This window comes from Myxocyprinus asiaticus, chromosome 36 (genome assembly GCF_019703515.2).
Source record: "Myxocyprinus asiaticus isolate MX2 ecotype Aquarium Trade chromosome 36, UBuf_Myxa_2, whole genome shotgun sequence".
NCBI lineage: Eukaryota > Metazoa > Chordata > Actinopteri > Cypriniformes > Catostomidae > Myxocyprinus > Myxocyprinus asiaticus.
In genome coordinates, this window is record NC_059379.1 from 8,892,050 (window position 1) to 8,907,181 (window position 15,132).

The 15,132-nt window shown below is 35.6% G+C and overlaps 1 protein-coding gene across 1 annotated transcript in view; it reads left to right on the top strand.

The window, feature by feature from the left end:
• LOC127426709 (cdc42 effector protein 4-like) overlaps positions 1-15,132 on the top strand; it is a 37,627-nt gene that overhangs the window by 737 nt on the left and 21,758 nt on the right. The window lies entirely within an intron of this gene.

Genomic DNA, 15,132 nt, shown 5'->3' on the forward strand with positions numbered 1-15,132 from the left:
TGTAGTATGCATTTATCATGTGTCATAGCTCTTTATTGGCTGTGTTCAGTACATTGACTTTTGACTGTGTTATAGTTCATAGGTGGGATATCACATAAATCTTTAATCAAAGGATCTTTTCCCTTTTTTAAATTTCCCCATGAAACACAGCTTTCCTGTTTAACATGCGATAACATTTAATATGTAGGACTAACTGCGTCTCGGAGGCCAGTGCATTTGTACCATGGCACAAGTGTGTGAAAAATGAGTTTGGAATTAACAATCAATTACTAATGGGGAACTTTGCCAGTGAGTGCTGTGTGTGATTGCAAACTGAAGGGGAAGACAAGAGGTTTGTGATTTTGTAAGTTATTAATAATGTTGTGCCAAAAGCTTGGCAGGACATTGGAGCTAATACAAAGACTATTAGGTGACTACTTGTGTCTGGTTTAAAAAAATAAAAAAAAGTGGTGAATTGTTACTCTTGAAATTGAGTGAAGTATTATGTAACAGCTTGAAGGAATGAAAAGACCATGTCGCACTGAAACAGGAATCCAGTGAAGTTTTCCAAGAGCCCCTTGTGTATTCTTTTTCCCCCACACTGAATGCTCTAAAACATACAGATGGTTAAGATTAACATTTTGTATATGATGCATATTGGTCAGATGGCTGCATTTTTATAGTTTATTACTCTTATGCCCCAAGCCGTTATTGTATAAGGTTATCAGAGTGAAATTGATTGGCTCTAATGGGTTGTCTCAACATCACAATGAAATAAAAATGAACTTTTGAGCATCCTGGGTTGGCCTGGGTTTTAAAAAGGCATTTTCTTTTACATTTAGAATCAGTTGGTCAAAACTGAGACCAAATGAGCCTTAATTTATCTTCTAAACCTTTGATTATCACTTTCAGGACCAAATTATCGCCACCATAGCATATGTGTGTGTAATAAACTGTGATAACTCTTTTGAGTGTTGTGTGGTTTTGGGCACTGACCCTTAACCTTTGACATTTATGTCATTCTTGGTGTCAATATTTATGAGAGGTGGCATTAGTGTCTCCAAGCAACCCTGCTGCCAGAGGGTCAGTATCTGCCTTGGATAGACTAAACAAAACGTGTATACCTGGAATCAGAGCTGCCTAGTTAATATCCTGAGCTCATTATATTTCAGTTAGGAATGGGGAGTAGGCAGAGAGACCTTTCTGCAGTCAATTGGAGCAGGGAAGATATAGGCCAGGGTTCCCTAATTTTCACCAAGGGCCAAATTGTGTCAACAATACAAAGTCAACGGCCATGGCCGTCAATGTAATGTCAAAGTGTTTGTGCTGCTGCTTTTATTATTGTTATTATTTAATATTAAAAGAGTAATGCGTAAATATTCAGATTTTTTCTAAGTTCTATTTCTCAGTATTTGTTCAAACAATTATGATCATTTTGTTTGTATACAGATACACAAAACTTCACAACTTTGCCTTCTAAAAAAAATAAAGAAAATAAAAATTAATGAACAATCTGGATCTCCATGTCCTCCATGCGAGTCAACTGTTCCTGCTCATCTCCCTGCACTTTCCCTAATTGCTGATTCAATTATTAGACCTATTAGCATTAATATTGTTATTGTTCTTAAGGATAATATAGCAAAGTATTGCAATAATTTCAATAAAGAAAAGACCGTGAGCCAATGTTTTCTTATAAATTATTTTTTAATATTAGGCTATGCATCATATTTTTTTTACTGTGCAATGTTATTCTTACTGTGCACTATTCCACGTGTATTTGTATCACAGTACCTTGTGTTATATTATCCAGGCATTAATCCGGACATTATAAAAATAGTAGTTGGCTTTGGGAGTCCGTTGGAATATACTTGTAGCAAAATACATGCGCAAATATAAATAGGACATATATTTATACAACAACGCTCTTTACTCATCTCACTCGCATAAAACACCCATTATATACTCCTTAGAATGCATCAACACCGTGGAAAGAACATAAAGAAACAGTTATGTCAAATTAGGTAAATAAATGCAGCGTTCAATATATTAATTTCTAGCACTGACAGCTGGGCAGGGCAGGAGACTGGTATAAATGTTTGTAGAACAGCAACAGCGCCACCTACTGTACAGGGGTGAAATTGTTTTTTATTTTTTTATTTTTACGGACTCTGTGTTTATAGACCTTTCGTCTGAATTTTGTCTCGCAAAATCGTCACGGATTTGGTGTGAACAGGCCTTTAGCGCTGGCCAAACATTTGTCTCTCGTGGGCCAGATGTGGCCCGTGGGCCACCTATTGAGGAACCCTGATATAGGTCAAGGTTGCACTCTGCAAGTGTGTGTGTGGGTGTGCATTTACTATATATAGCATTTCATATAGAGCTATAGATGGATAGATTAATGCAGTGTGTTCTTTTTCAGCTTTTTTTTTTCTTACTAAATTTTCTCTGTCCCGCCAATTCCAACTTTTTGGTCTCTTTTCCAACACCATTCCCTTTCTTATCACCATTCTTATCTGTCGCTTTTCTTCATGGTTTTTCACGTGTTGGTCTCTCACTCTTTTGTTTAGGCTACATTTGACACTTCACAGGAGCTTTGTTAAAGGTGAAGTGTGTGATTTCTGAGCCGCCAGCATCTCCAAATGGAATTGTAAAAATAATTACTGTTTTCAAACAGGTTCCTTAAACACTCCCCTTGTCTTCCATTGATCGGCCAAACAGGGTCAAACTTTAAACCTACACCATTGATAGAGTCACTGAGTGAATTTACATGCACAATCTTGCATTGTCAACGCATAAGGTCATGTAAATGCTTTAAACGGCTTTCCTTTATTGGGATAAGATCATAAACGGTTTAATCATATAGCGATCGGCACATATATATTACCCCAAATTTGCGCAAGTGTTTCATGTATACCTGTTTATGTTTTGATGTCAAAAGCAGAGATTTGACGGACATGATTTTAAATATCATGTAAACATAAACAAGGATTTCTTGAATAAAGCTGATTTTTGGTAGTTAGTGTGTTGTTGTTAGGGCTGGGCGATATGGCAAAAAAATTAAATCTAAATTTTGATCAAACTTATGGACGATTCACAATTCAATTTTTTACAACTTTTAAATGTACTCAAATTGTATGTTCTTTATTAGAATGCAAGGCAACCTGGTTAGAGATATCCAAGTTCTTTTCATTATAGGAAACAAAGGTGTGCAAGAAAAATGCACCACAGGGGGAAGTTGTCAACAGAGTGTAAACGTAAAATAAATTAACGTCTAATAAACCCAGATGTCCAGAAATAATCGAATAAGAAAACGGCTAAATAATTCTTAGCCAGTGTAGGTATTCATTCTATCTAAATCAAGTCTATCTAGAAAGTTATCTAAAAATCAATATCTATAAATTATCAAGTTTATCTAGAAAGTACTCATTGTATATTAAACAATTTGTGTGTTTATTCATAAACCCCTGCAGATAGAGACGCGCCCTCTAGCAGTTCACGCTGAGCAGCGCAGCAGTATGAAATAATTTACCATTACAATTCAACTAGCAAAGTTTGTCAAAATGATCGCTTGCCAAATGTTGCCTATAGATGAGGTACACTTGAAACTCGTCACAGAACAAAGCATTAATCAGCGATCTATCTGAAGCACCCATAAAAGTCATATAACTAATGTTTTTTTTTATGGGTAAATAGAAAGGTGACCGTTCATCAACATGCACACGCCGAGGCCAGTTATGGTCTTAAACCGGTGTATACCTGCATGATGGAGATGCTGAGTTACAGTCACAATGTGTACAATCGTACTGGTCTTTTATATCAGTCTCCGTGTTGTTAACCTGTCACGTTCATTTGGAGCGCTCCACACACGTGCGGCTGATCAGATCGGAAGCGGCATTCCTTATTCAGCCTTTGGTGGATTTTAATCGTATCTAACTATAGCGTTTGCAATTTTTTTTTAGATTTTTTTTTTTTGCAAAAAAAAAAATGTTGCTGTGTCAGGCCGGTTGGAACACTTAAAGTAACAGAGAAATGTCACGTTTTTGGGGAAAATCAGTTTTTGAATGGCTTACTTATAAATGTCTCTGCATATTAAGCTTCAATAGGAGAATGCATTTTCACATAAACAATTAATAAATAAACACATCACCATTAACATTATCCAATAGCCCACTAAGCCTTGGTGAAATTAGCCGAAAAGGAAAGTTGTTTTAGAGGCGGAGCTATTTATTACAAATGTTTTATCGTATACTAAAATACCATAAAGATGTATTAAATAGGGGATGCATCGGAAAATTTATTTTCCGATGCATCACAATCTTAATGTGAACGATCTAAATATCGATTTTTAAATCCCAAGATCCCCTTTTTACTCTGTGCGCAACCCTCCACTATAGTTAGAGGAAATCACTTGCATTTGCAATCAAATTTCGCGCTGTGCGACTAAAATGTATATAATTTGCAACTGGCTGGTACATTTTCAAATTCCACTAATGGTGTAGTATAATGGTGGACTATTCAGAAGCGAGATCCTTTCACTGAGTGTTGAGAGTAAAAGTTGTTCTGTGTAATTTGTGTCCAAAGATGAGATCCATACGACCCATTTGTCATTAAATAATTTTTATTTTAATACCCTTTCTGGTCTGTACAGTGAGTTGTTGATCAAAAACAAAACAAAAAAACCACCAAAATAGAAACGCTCATCTACAGACACTCTTCACAGAAAAGCCAGTTTTGTTAAAGAGACTGTACCGGTTCTAGCACATGCTCAAAAAATCAGTGTAAATACTTGTAAATAGTACAAAATTATGCAATTAAACAATAAAAATGTTACAAAAAATAATACATGAAATATAATGTCTTAGGTATTGTTTGAATACATGGATTTGAAAAAGCCAAAATGTGACCAAAATGATGAAAAACGAATAAAATTTAAATTGTAAAATTAATATTTTCGTAATGTACCTAGTTAGAAGGTCCCTGTATAATTAACAGCATTAGCTGGGAGAGAATGTCTTTCATATGACATTATAACTGAAATATACCCATATGAATCTATATCAAATCGAGAGCTTGTGAATTGGAATCGAGTCAGGAAATCTGTATCAATACCCAGCCCTCGTAAAGCTTAAGTGTATTTTTTCTGTAAAAGTATTGTCACCAACTTTAAACTGCAAAAGTATGACGAATCCCTATGTTAGTGTAGTGACTTGGCCTTTTTGTGACTCAGCAACATGAGTCACTTGTACTGGTCAGACGACCTCATACTCTTTCTGATGTAATCAGCCCAGCTGTCGACACATACTCAATGGGAGGTTGAAACAGCTGTGTTTAGAGGCACTAAAGTTCAACCAGGGAGCTTTGAAAACTTAACCCTCCTAAATTTAGCCTGCATGTTTGAGTGTACAGTTGAGTCCAAAGACTGAGACCACAGTTTTTCATTAAAACTAAACAAGGTTTTAGGATTTTGAAAAATGTAAAAATACAAGTTCTGATGTGAAATGAAAAATAAATACTTAAGATTTAGCACATTGTTCTAACACTAATCAAATGTTGGTTATTTTGTGACATTGATTGTGCTAACTACTGGTACTAAAGGTTTAGCTTTCTTTTGCTTTTTTATTTATGTATTTTTTTTATTTTTTTTGCTGCTTTGTAATGAAAAAATTGCATTAAATTAGAAAGAATAAAGAAAAGAAGCAATTTCACTGTAAGTTGTTCGTTATTGTGGTTATTTTATCGTTGGCTTTCCTGCCCTTTCTAGATAACAAAACTGTAGATTCAACACCTACCCAGTTGATTTGATTGTGTCACAGAGGTTGTTTGCTGTTTTTGTGATGAACTTAAACCATGTGTTGGGACAAAGTTTAAGCTATAGGGTTTAAGATTGAATTTTAAACTTAATATTATCAGTGGTTTTACTTAAATCACCCATTTACATCTGGTGTAGGCAAGTAGCCGAAGACCTGGAAGAATAACAAAAAGAGTGACATCATTTATCTAGCCATTGTTAAATCATGTGTGCTCTGCAGATTATTGTATTTATTTAGGAGTAAGTCTAAAATTTCCAACAAAGGAATCTTTTTCCAAATTACTGCATTTTTAAAATTTCTTACGTGTGTTTTTTATGGATGGTGATGTCCTATGTTTTACTGTCACTTTTTATTGGGATGTAAAACTGCCTTTGAGCAGCACAGCATGCTATTTATTAGACAATGACAGGAAAGAAATAGCTGCAAGATATTGTCAACTTTTTATGTAGAAGTCTTTTAACTTGGAAAAACTCTCAGCACATACAGTTTCTGGATTGTATTCATATCAGAGCACAAGTGAAAGTAAAACTATTTTAGCCACAGATGCATGTCTTGCCAAGAGTTAATATTTTTGCATGGTCTCCTTGTGAACTTGAATAAGATGACCGGAGCTCCCTGCTTCAAGCCCAGTTGAGTCCTCAGGAATCTGACATAGAGGCCAAGAAGCGTATTCCTCTGAAACTGTACCACCCACCCTTCCTACAGGCTGACCCCCACTGATACCAGGCAATGAGCCAGTTCCTCTAATTCCAAGAAGACCCTGTTGAGACTAGCCTATAGGAATACTGTCATATGACCTTGCTTAACTTTTCGTTAACTAGTGTAGCTTGAGGTCTTTATTAACTGATTTAAAAAAAAAAAATTTTTTATTAAGCTCCCGCTATGCTTTGACAACCAAGGAGGCCATGAAAATGATTCCTCACATGGTGATATGGATTCCTGATTCTCTAGTTAAAGCCAAAATTTTGAAAAGAGTTTTGACTTATGGTCAGATGTTGACTTTTGTTAGTGATGTGTTGCCGGTGAGCCTCACATATGATTCTGTAGCTCGATTGTTGTTTCTGTCCCAAGTTTGGGTCAATGAGTGCATTCGAGAAAATAACTAATTAAATTTGCCAGGATAATGTTCAGTGTCAATGTGCAGGATACAGACCCGTTCTGACTTAGAGAGCTGTTCTTGGCAACATGATTAAACAAGAAATCAACATGTTGCTTCTGAATGTTCATGTACCCTGAAATCAACCGGATTTTGCCAAATTTGCCAGATTTTGCCATTTAGACATTTTTGCATCAAATGGTGCTACTGAAAGCATTTTTCGCAAGCAACCTCTGAGACGGGTTCTGATCCCATGAGAACCAGGAAGTAATCACGTTCACATAAACAATGGTGAGTGTGATATGGTGGTTGCATTTCCCTCTAAAATTTAAATATTACTCCAATGACAGTTAGGTTTAGGGTTTGGGGGTAATAAAAGTTAATGAAATTTGCATTCCAGTTGACTGTATTTCATCATGTACAACTAAAAATAAAACTCTCTTTTGGCACCACTCTGGACATTTGACGTGGAGCTCACACGTGCCCATATGTTCAACAACACTTCCTCCTTCGGCCACTGGGGGACATTTATTTGAATTTTTGTAGACAAACTGATTTCAGCTGCAAAACTTTTGACTTACTGTTGGCGAATTGAGAGTGTGGCCTGTCTGAATCACTGGATTTGGAAATTTTCCAGGTTAGTGGCATCAAACCTTTGAAAGATATTCAGAGCATTGTTTGCGGCAGAGTCACAGGTTAACGATATTTGTAAGCAAGATTTTATATTCTGATTTGTTTTCTGAGTTTTGTCTGCAAAATAATCAGTATTTATTGCTTTTGGATAGACATAAATTCTGATTACATCTTCTACTGAAAATTATTGATGGACTACCCATTTTCTATGTAATGAACTCATACACATTAATGAACTCATTGAAAAAGAACTGGTTTCTTTATAAAATCCAGCTAGTAGAAGCCATGTGCTTTGGTAACCTCTCTTTGGTTTCTAGATGAAGACATTTGTTGACTGCGACTGAGTTTCAGAATAAGATTTACAGCTAGTGGAGATTGTTGTTCACTTTTTTTTTATTTTACCTTCTCTTATTTTTGGAATGACAAAAATCATGATGTGATGTTCAAAGATAGTGTTGAAAGGTGTGAAACCAGTCGCTGTAATCATAGAGGATTGGCAGCTATTAGATATTCCCTACAGGTGAATATCTTTGGGTTGAGCCACACATTTTTGTTGACAGTATTGACATCACTCCCTCTATGTTGCTCTCGAGTTTCCTGTTTCTGTGTGAGTCCAAATTGTACGCACATTATTTATACCCACAACAACCCAATTACTAGCCCAGCCACATTTCACGCAGCTTGCTTCCGAAGAAGGGCCACCTACGAAATAGGCTACTAATGCTCTTTTTTCTTGCATTCATTCTTTTTATGTTGCCATTAGTGTCTTCTTTCAGGTTCATAAACCCTGTGGAATTTCCGATAGTTTATTAATGTTAGTCTTTAGTCATGGTTATCCTGAACTTGATAACATCAGAGGCAGAGTCAATAGTGAGAGTGGCCATACAGTAACAATTGTCAATGGTGTTTTGCAATGCAATTTGCAAAATGCAGCTTCATATTATTTAAATTTTGACCAGAAAGTTTAGTGACGTTTTTTTGTTGTTGTTGTTGTTTCAAAATGTTGGTGGTGGCAGCGTTTTTAACTTGGAATATTCCTTTAACAAATTCAACATATTTCCCAAATATGAAATCCAAAAGCCAGTGAGCTGTAGTTCTCTTTTTATGTGTTCATTAGAATAATAGTATGAAGACACCTTGTATTTAGGGAATGTTTCAGACATTGAGAAAGTGAAAGCTTTTCTTTTTTGTGTGTGTGTATTTGTCAGTACATTAATCTTTACTTTCTCTTTTGCTTCCCCCTCTCCATTGCTTTTCTCTCATCCTCCATAACACTCGTTCATTTACTCTCTTTAATTCTCTCTTGTTGAGTAACAGGTGGTCTTTCTCAAGCGTGCAGTTGATGAAAAGAGAAAAAGGGGAATTTATTTTTTTCATTAGAGTCCATCTCCATGCCTGATGTTCTTGGCTTCACTTGAGTAATCCAGTATCCTTATAGATCCATAACATATGCCCTCTGTCACTTGACATCATTATGCTCAATGTAACTCATATCCATAGAAAATTTACATTACTTTTTTTTTTAAGTGGAACAATCACGTGGTCATCAGAATGTTTATATTGCCTTATATTACTAGCCCATGCGTTTGTCCAAATGACGAACAATTCATTAATTGTAAGGATAGTCAGCTGCAAGCAGCCTTGACATGTGCTCACATTAGTGTGATTTTAGAAGTCTCCAGTTTAACAAGAGACCAATAATCAGTTTGACCGATATTTACACTTTTCCACTTAATCAGTTATTGGTTCTTTAGACATAAAGAACGTTCGACATGACCCAAAAAATGATTAGTGGATTCACATAGTGGAAGACAAATTGTGCAAAGTGCTTATTAATTTAAAGTTACAGTAATTAAGTGAAAAGCCTTGGACAAGTGTATATTGCAAATAAAGTGTGTTTAATTATTTGTTGACTATGAGCAATATTAGTCTTGTAAAGCAGGCTGTTCACCTTGAGAGGTTAGTGATTAATTATTTAGTTATTATATACAAAAAAAAAAAGCAGAAATGAAAGTACTTAAAAATGTGTATCGATCATCAGATGCTTAAAAATAAACTCAATTAATAGTGATGTCATAAAAAAACGAACATAATTTTGACCTGTGATACTTTCTTTTATTTAAAGCAGACAACCCTTACAAATTGAACGAACTGTCAGTGTTTCAATGAATAGAATGTATTTTGAGGTCTAATCGTAGCTAATGACCGGATTAGATACATTTCTTCCCCTTTTGTGTAAAGAGATTGACACTTGCCACACTTACTTTTAGTGGCCAACCGAAATATCGCAGAGGCCAATAAATCAGCCAGTATTCTGAATTTCAATATTCTCAATATTTTAATTATCGGCATCGGCCGATACATTTTCCCGTTTCGCCGAGTTGTTTCTTGAGTGCGCTGAGAATTGCCTGCTTGCATGTGAAGCGACAGACATGTAAACGACCAGTCATGGTTCATTTTGTTGTTACATGCCTTCGTGTTACTACAATGATAGACCGGTGTGTAACACAGTGTCATTTAAACGGTCCGCATATCAGAGCCACGGCAGACGCGTTTGTGCTCATAATGTTAAAGTGCTTGCCTGTTTCATTCTCCCTCTCTCTCCTCAACAGTTCCCTGTAACTTTTAACTATCTTGTCTAATGATAAAAAGGCAAATATCAATAAAATTAATATCATATACCGTCTGCAAATATGAGCATATCTCGTTTAAACAGATGTATCTTAATAAACCATCAGATCCAGCATTCTTTGGAGTGCTCATATATCTTCCTCTGAAGCATGTATTCTATCAGCCTCTCCTCAACCGTTCCCTGTCACTTTTCTAAAGATAAAAGACAAATATCAATAAAACTTATATACCATCTGCAAATATGCACATATCTCGTTTAAACAGATGTAATAAACCAACCTCACAACTTCAGCAGATCCAGCATCCTGTGGAGCGCTCATTTATTTACCTCTAAAGCATGTATTCTAACAGCCTCTCCTCAGCAGTTCCCTGTAACTTTTAACTTTCTTTTCTAATGATAAAAGGCAAATATCAATAAAACTAATGTCATATACCATCTGCAAATATGCGCATATCTCGATTAAACAGATGTAATTCACGAACCTCACGAAAATCCAGCGTTTTCTTCCTGTCGAGCGCTCATCTAATATCTTCCTCTGAAGCGCGTATTCTATCAGCCAGAATCAAAACTTCAGGATCAAAAGTTCCTCTGATTCACAAATCATGACGGTCACTCCGTGACAATCCAAGCAGGCGATCCAGGCTGTTAAAACTGTCAGTAGATTCCTGCTGCTCCCGCTGAATCCGCACGAGCACGTGAGAGCAACTTCACAGTAAAAGCATTTCACGTGCGCTATAAGTAAATGTCTTATTCGCTATGCACTCAATGTGCAATTGGTTTGATTCATTATTTTTTGAGAAAATGCTATTGCTAATGTGGACATGCCATCCATGGTTGCTGGACTACTGTGTGTACTGTTATTTCCTTCTTTCTAATATATTATCCTAAAATTTGATGACTAAACAGAAATCAGAAAAACTGCTATCTACCATTTTAAATACAATATTATTTTATATTTGTATATTTTATATTATTATAAGTTAAAGTTTAGTGTGAAACTGAGTAAATATGTTGCTAAATAAGAGTTTATACATTTTTTAGCAATTTTATGTTTGTTATTTATTTTATTAAATTGTGTGATATATCGGCATTGTAACGGCCCACTCTGCTCTCTGGATATCGGCAATTAAAAAACCCATATCGGTTGATCACTACTTTATTTCTCCTTCAAACTCAAAACCTGTTGATTTAAGTGTATTTTGACTTTGGTTCCATGAGCTCTGTATCTTTGTGGACAGACAGTATGGCGTTTACAGGGACAGGTCATATGGAGGTACACTTGTGTGCTCCAGTAAACTCAGACACTAGTCAGTGTGTGTTGAGGGAGGGAGGGTCAGAGTGTTTCCTATTGATGAGCTCATTCATACATTCATTCAAATGCTGGTAATTTAATCAGTAATTGTCTTTAAATGCTGTTGATTTTGGATTAAGTGATTTGGGCATGGTTGTTAGTATTGAAAGTACTCCAAATAATGATGCCATTGAAACTATATTTATCAAAGGCACATCATTGATCTTGGTGCCATGGTTACCACCACCACCAATATAGCATAGTCACTACAGCTGTTATTACTTCAATTTAACTGCACTGTCATAAAACATGACAAAGTTACTGTATTACAATAATTGTCATAACTATGGTATTTTGTTGGAAACTTTGCTTACCAAGTTAAATTGTCTTAAGAGTGACCATGTAATTCTTCTTTGAGAAATAGTCCAGAACTCTCTGAATTTTGCTACTCTTATTTTCTAAGCATGAACCGCTGGTTTGAGGGTGGAAAGTGACTAGAGCTTGATCTTTTCAGACCTTATAGAGCTGAACAGCACTGACAGCTGTGTGTGAGCAATCAGTACCTGAGCCACGTCATGCATGTGTTCACATATGTAAACAATGCCTGCTGCCGTATTGAGTCACTCTTCGAGGGAATTTACAGGGATTTATCAGCTGAAGAGATGAATCATGAGTCCTTTTTTTATTTTACTTAAGTTATTTGGTATTTGTTCACTGCAGGAGAGTTGTGAATGTGCTGTATTCGTGTATTTGAATGTTGTATTTTTAGTAAAAGCGTTCTTTTTTGAACTCGTAATTACAAGTTGGAAACTTGTAATTTTTTCATTGTATGAAAGCGCCAACTTCTCCCAATTGACTGTTGTGACATGTGAAACAACTAAAATTGCAGCACCGTCAACTGTTAAAGGTAGTTAGAGAGAACTCATAATTCCAACAAGACTCAATCTATAACTATTTAAGACCATTTAAAAAAATAAAAATATTGCACACCATTAACATTCAGCATGATTTTCAAGACACTATGCCTTATTCATAAAGCACAAGTTAAACGAATGTATTTCAGTGTAAATCATTTGTAAAACCATTCTTTCGTATATGTTCACATTCAACTCGAAGTGGCCATTTAGGTAAGAACAGATTTGTTGAATTATTTAAACACAAATTTGTTCTAATTGTTTAATGAATGAGGTACATAAGGAGTAATTATGATTGTTTGTGTAGCGATTGTCATGTTTGTGTATAACTCGCTCAGCAGACACTGTCATCTTTATGGTGTTGAAAGTCTTGTTTTCGTCTTTTAAGGTTGTCTTTTTAGGTAATGCGGATAGGACTGTTTCAGTGCCAAACTATTCTGGAGTATTCGGTGGTTTCTTTGTATATGAAAAATCTGACTCTGACTAGAAGATCCCCAGGGTTGGAACTTAGTCAGCTGTTTAAGAATAAAGAAATCAGTCATTTATCATTGAATGTTGCAAGTTTGGATTTCTCAAGGCACTCATGTATCCTTTTGACTCTGACGGGGAATTCCTGAGGGCAAAGCAGAAAGCTGTAAATTATACCTTTTCATGGGCGCTATCTTAAAAAAATGCTGCTCGACTGGTAGGCTACCTTGTGTACCTGTAAAAGAAGTTGCTTTTAGTTTGAAACTGCCTATAGCAGACATTTTACTGCAGACAACCTGAACCTCCTTTGCCAGTGACTGATAATTTAGACACATCACTACAGACACAACAATACGGAGTAATTACTTTATTTTTCATAGAGTGCAAACATGGTAAGAGGTATTGATTTAGTTGTACAAATCTGATGTTGAGATACCTGCAGGTATTGGTCAAAATATGTAGGAAACGTTATGTAAACCGTTGTTCCTACACAAATCTCAGCAGTTTCGAGGTGAAATGTCCATTTTGTGGTGCTAAAAACAAGTTGTTTTCTCTAAAATAGATGCAGTTTTAATGTTAATGCTCTTTTAAGGTTTAAATCAACAAAACCTACCTCCTTACCTTAAACCTAAACCTAACAGATGGTGTCATGAAAGCAAATGTGAGATGAAAAACAGATGAGGTTTTTAAGGTTAATGCTCTATCAAGGTTTAAATGAAAAAAAACCTACCTCCCTACCCTAAACCTTAAACCTAAACCTACCCAATAGTATCATAAAAGCAAATGTGTACTGAAAAGTGCAATTGCTGAACTGCCACAATACGTACAATGAGGCACGTAAAACCATTTTGCAAAAATGTAGGTATAGTAAAGTGATTTTGAGATGAGGTTGGGATGAGATCTGAACTTGAAATCAGAACTTTACAAAACCTCTTTACAAAACTGTTTTACTCTAATTCAGCTATATTCTCGCGCTGTCTGGTGCAAATTGTTCTCTTATGCCAAAGCATTTAAATCTGTTTAAGGTCAGGACTCTGGGCCAGTTCAGAAGCTGTATTTTCTTTACAGTTGAAGATCAGATTAAATGTTATGACCAATTTCTGCATAAATTCATGGTAAATCCATGGGTTAAAATAATTTTTCTTGCAACTCTAGCAGCCAGCAAAAGCGTTTGGTGCTGCTTGTGTTCCTGTACCCAACTGGTAGAGCATGGCTCTAGCATTGCCAAGGTCGTGAGTTCGATTCTTAGGGAATGCATGTGCTGATAAAAAAAAAAAAAAAAAAATGTATCGCTTCTCTATTGCTATTTATGCACTGTAAGCCAGATGCATATATGTAATGCCTTGCTCAAACTAGAACTTTTGAACCCAGACCAAAAGTATGAACGACCCCAAGTTTATCTGAACTCTGCATTGCTCAGTTAGAAGCTCTTAGGTCAGCCGAGAAATGTCCATCCTCTTTAGCTTTTTGACATGAGCAGAGTGGTTCATAAATTGTAATTGTGTGAAGGGTGTGATTCAATGAAAAAATTACCAAAAACTCACTGCGCCTTAATAGAAGTCCTTTGGCTAGGTTCGTAGGCCATGGAAATCCAAATAGGCAAGAAAATAAAAAATAAAAAAAAATAATAAAACAAAACAAGAACACTCAATGCGAGAAAAACTTTACTAGAAAACGGCAAACGTTTCGGTCACGAGTGACCTTCCTCAATGCCTAATAACGATGCCTAATACAGGAGCCATCTTTAAACAAGAGGTCAAATGATTACATAGGTCAAATGATAACCAAAATCACAAGACAAACCACTCCAAAATACAAAGTGAATAATGAAGTAACAATAAAGCATTACATAAACAAACATCAGTATATAAATACTTGAATAAACCAAATACCCCATAAAAAAAAGCAAAAATACAGAATACCAAATACAAAACCATACAAATAAAGATACAAAATAGTGTCCCATGGTCGTATGCAACATTTGGGAAATACAAAATATCAAAGTTACAAATTACCACATAATTATACACAAGTGTCACACCATGCTCTGTGAACAAAATCAATACAACATCTGAAAAAATACAAATGCATAATACAAAAAGTCTGTTAACAGAACCTAGGTGTGAATCTACATAGATGAATAGAAAACATATGTTATAAAAATGTCTACCTTGATATAGAAACAAATATAATTACATGTAATGCTCTGAACAAAGTAGTAAAGTAACGTCTTCAGAGAAAGCATGACAATTGAAGTTCTTCATTTAATGCTTTAGGATGTACACAGTCCATATAGTGGATCCACTTGG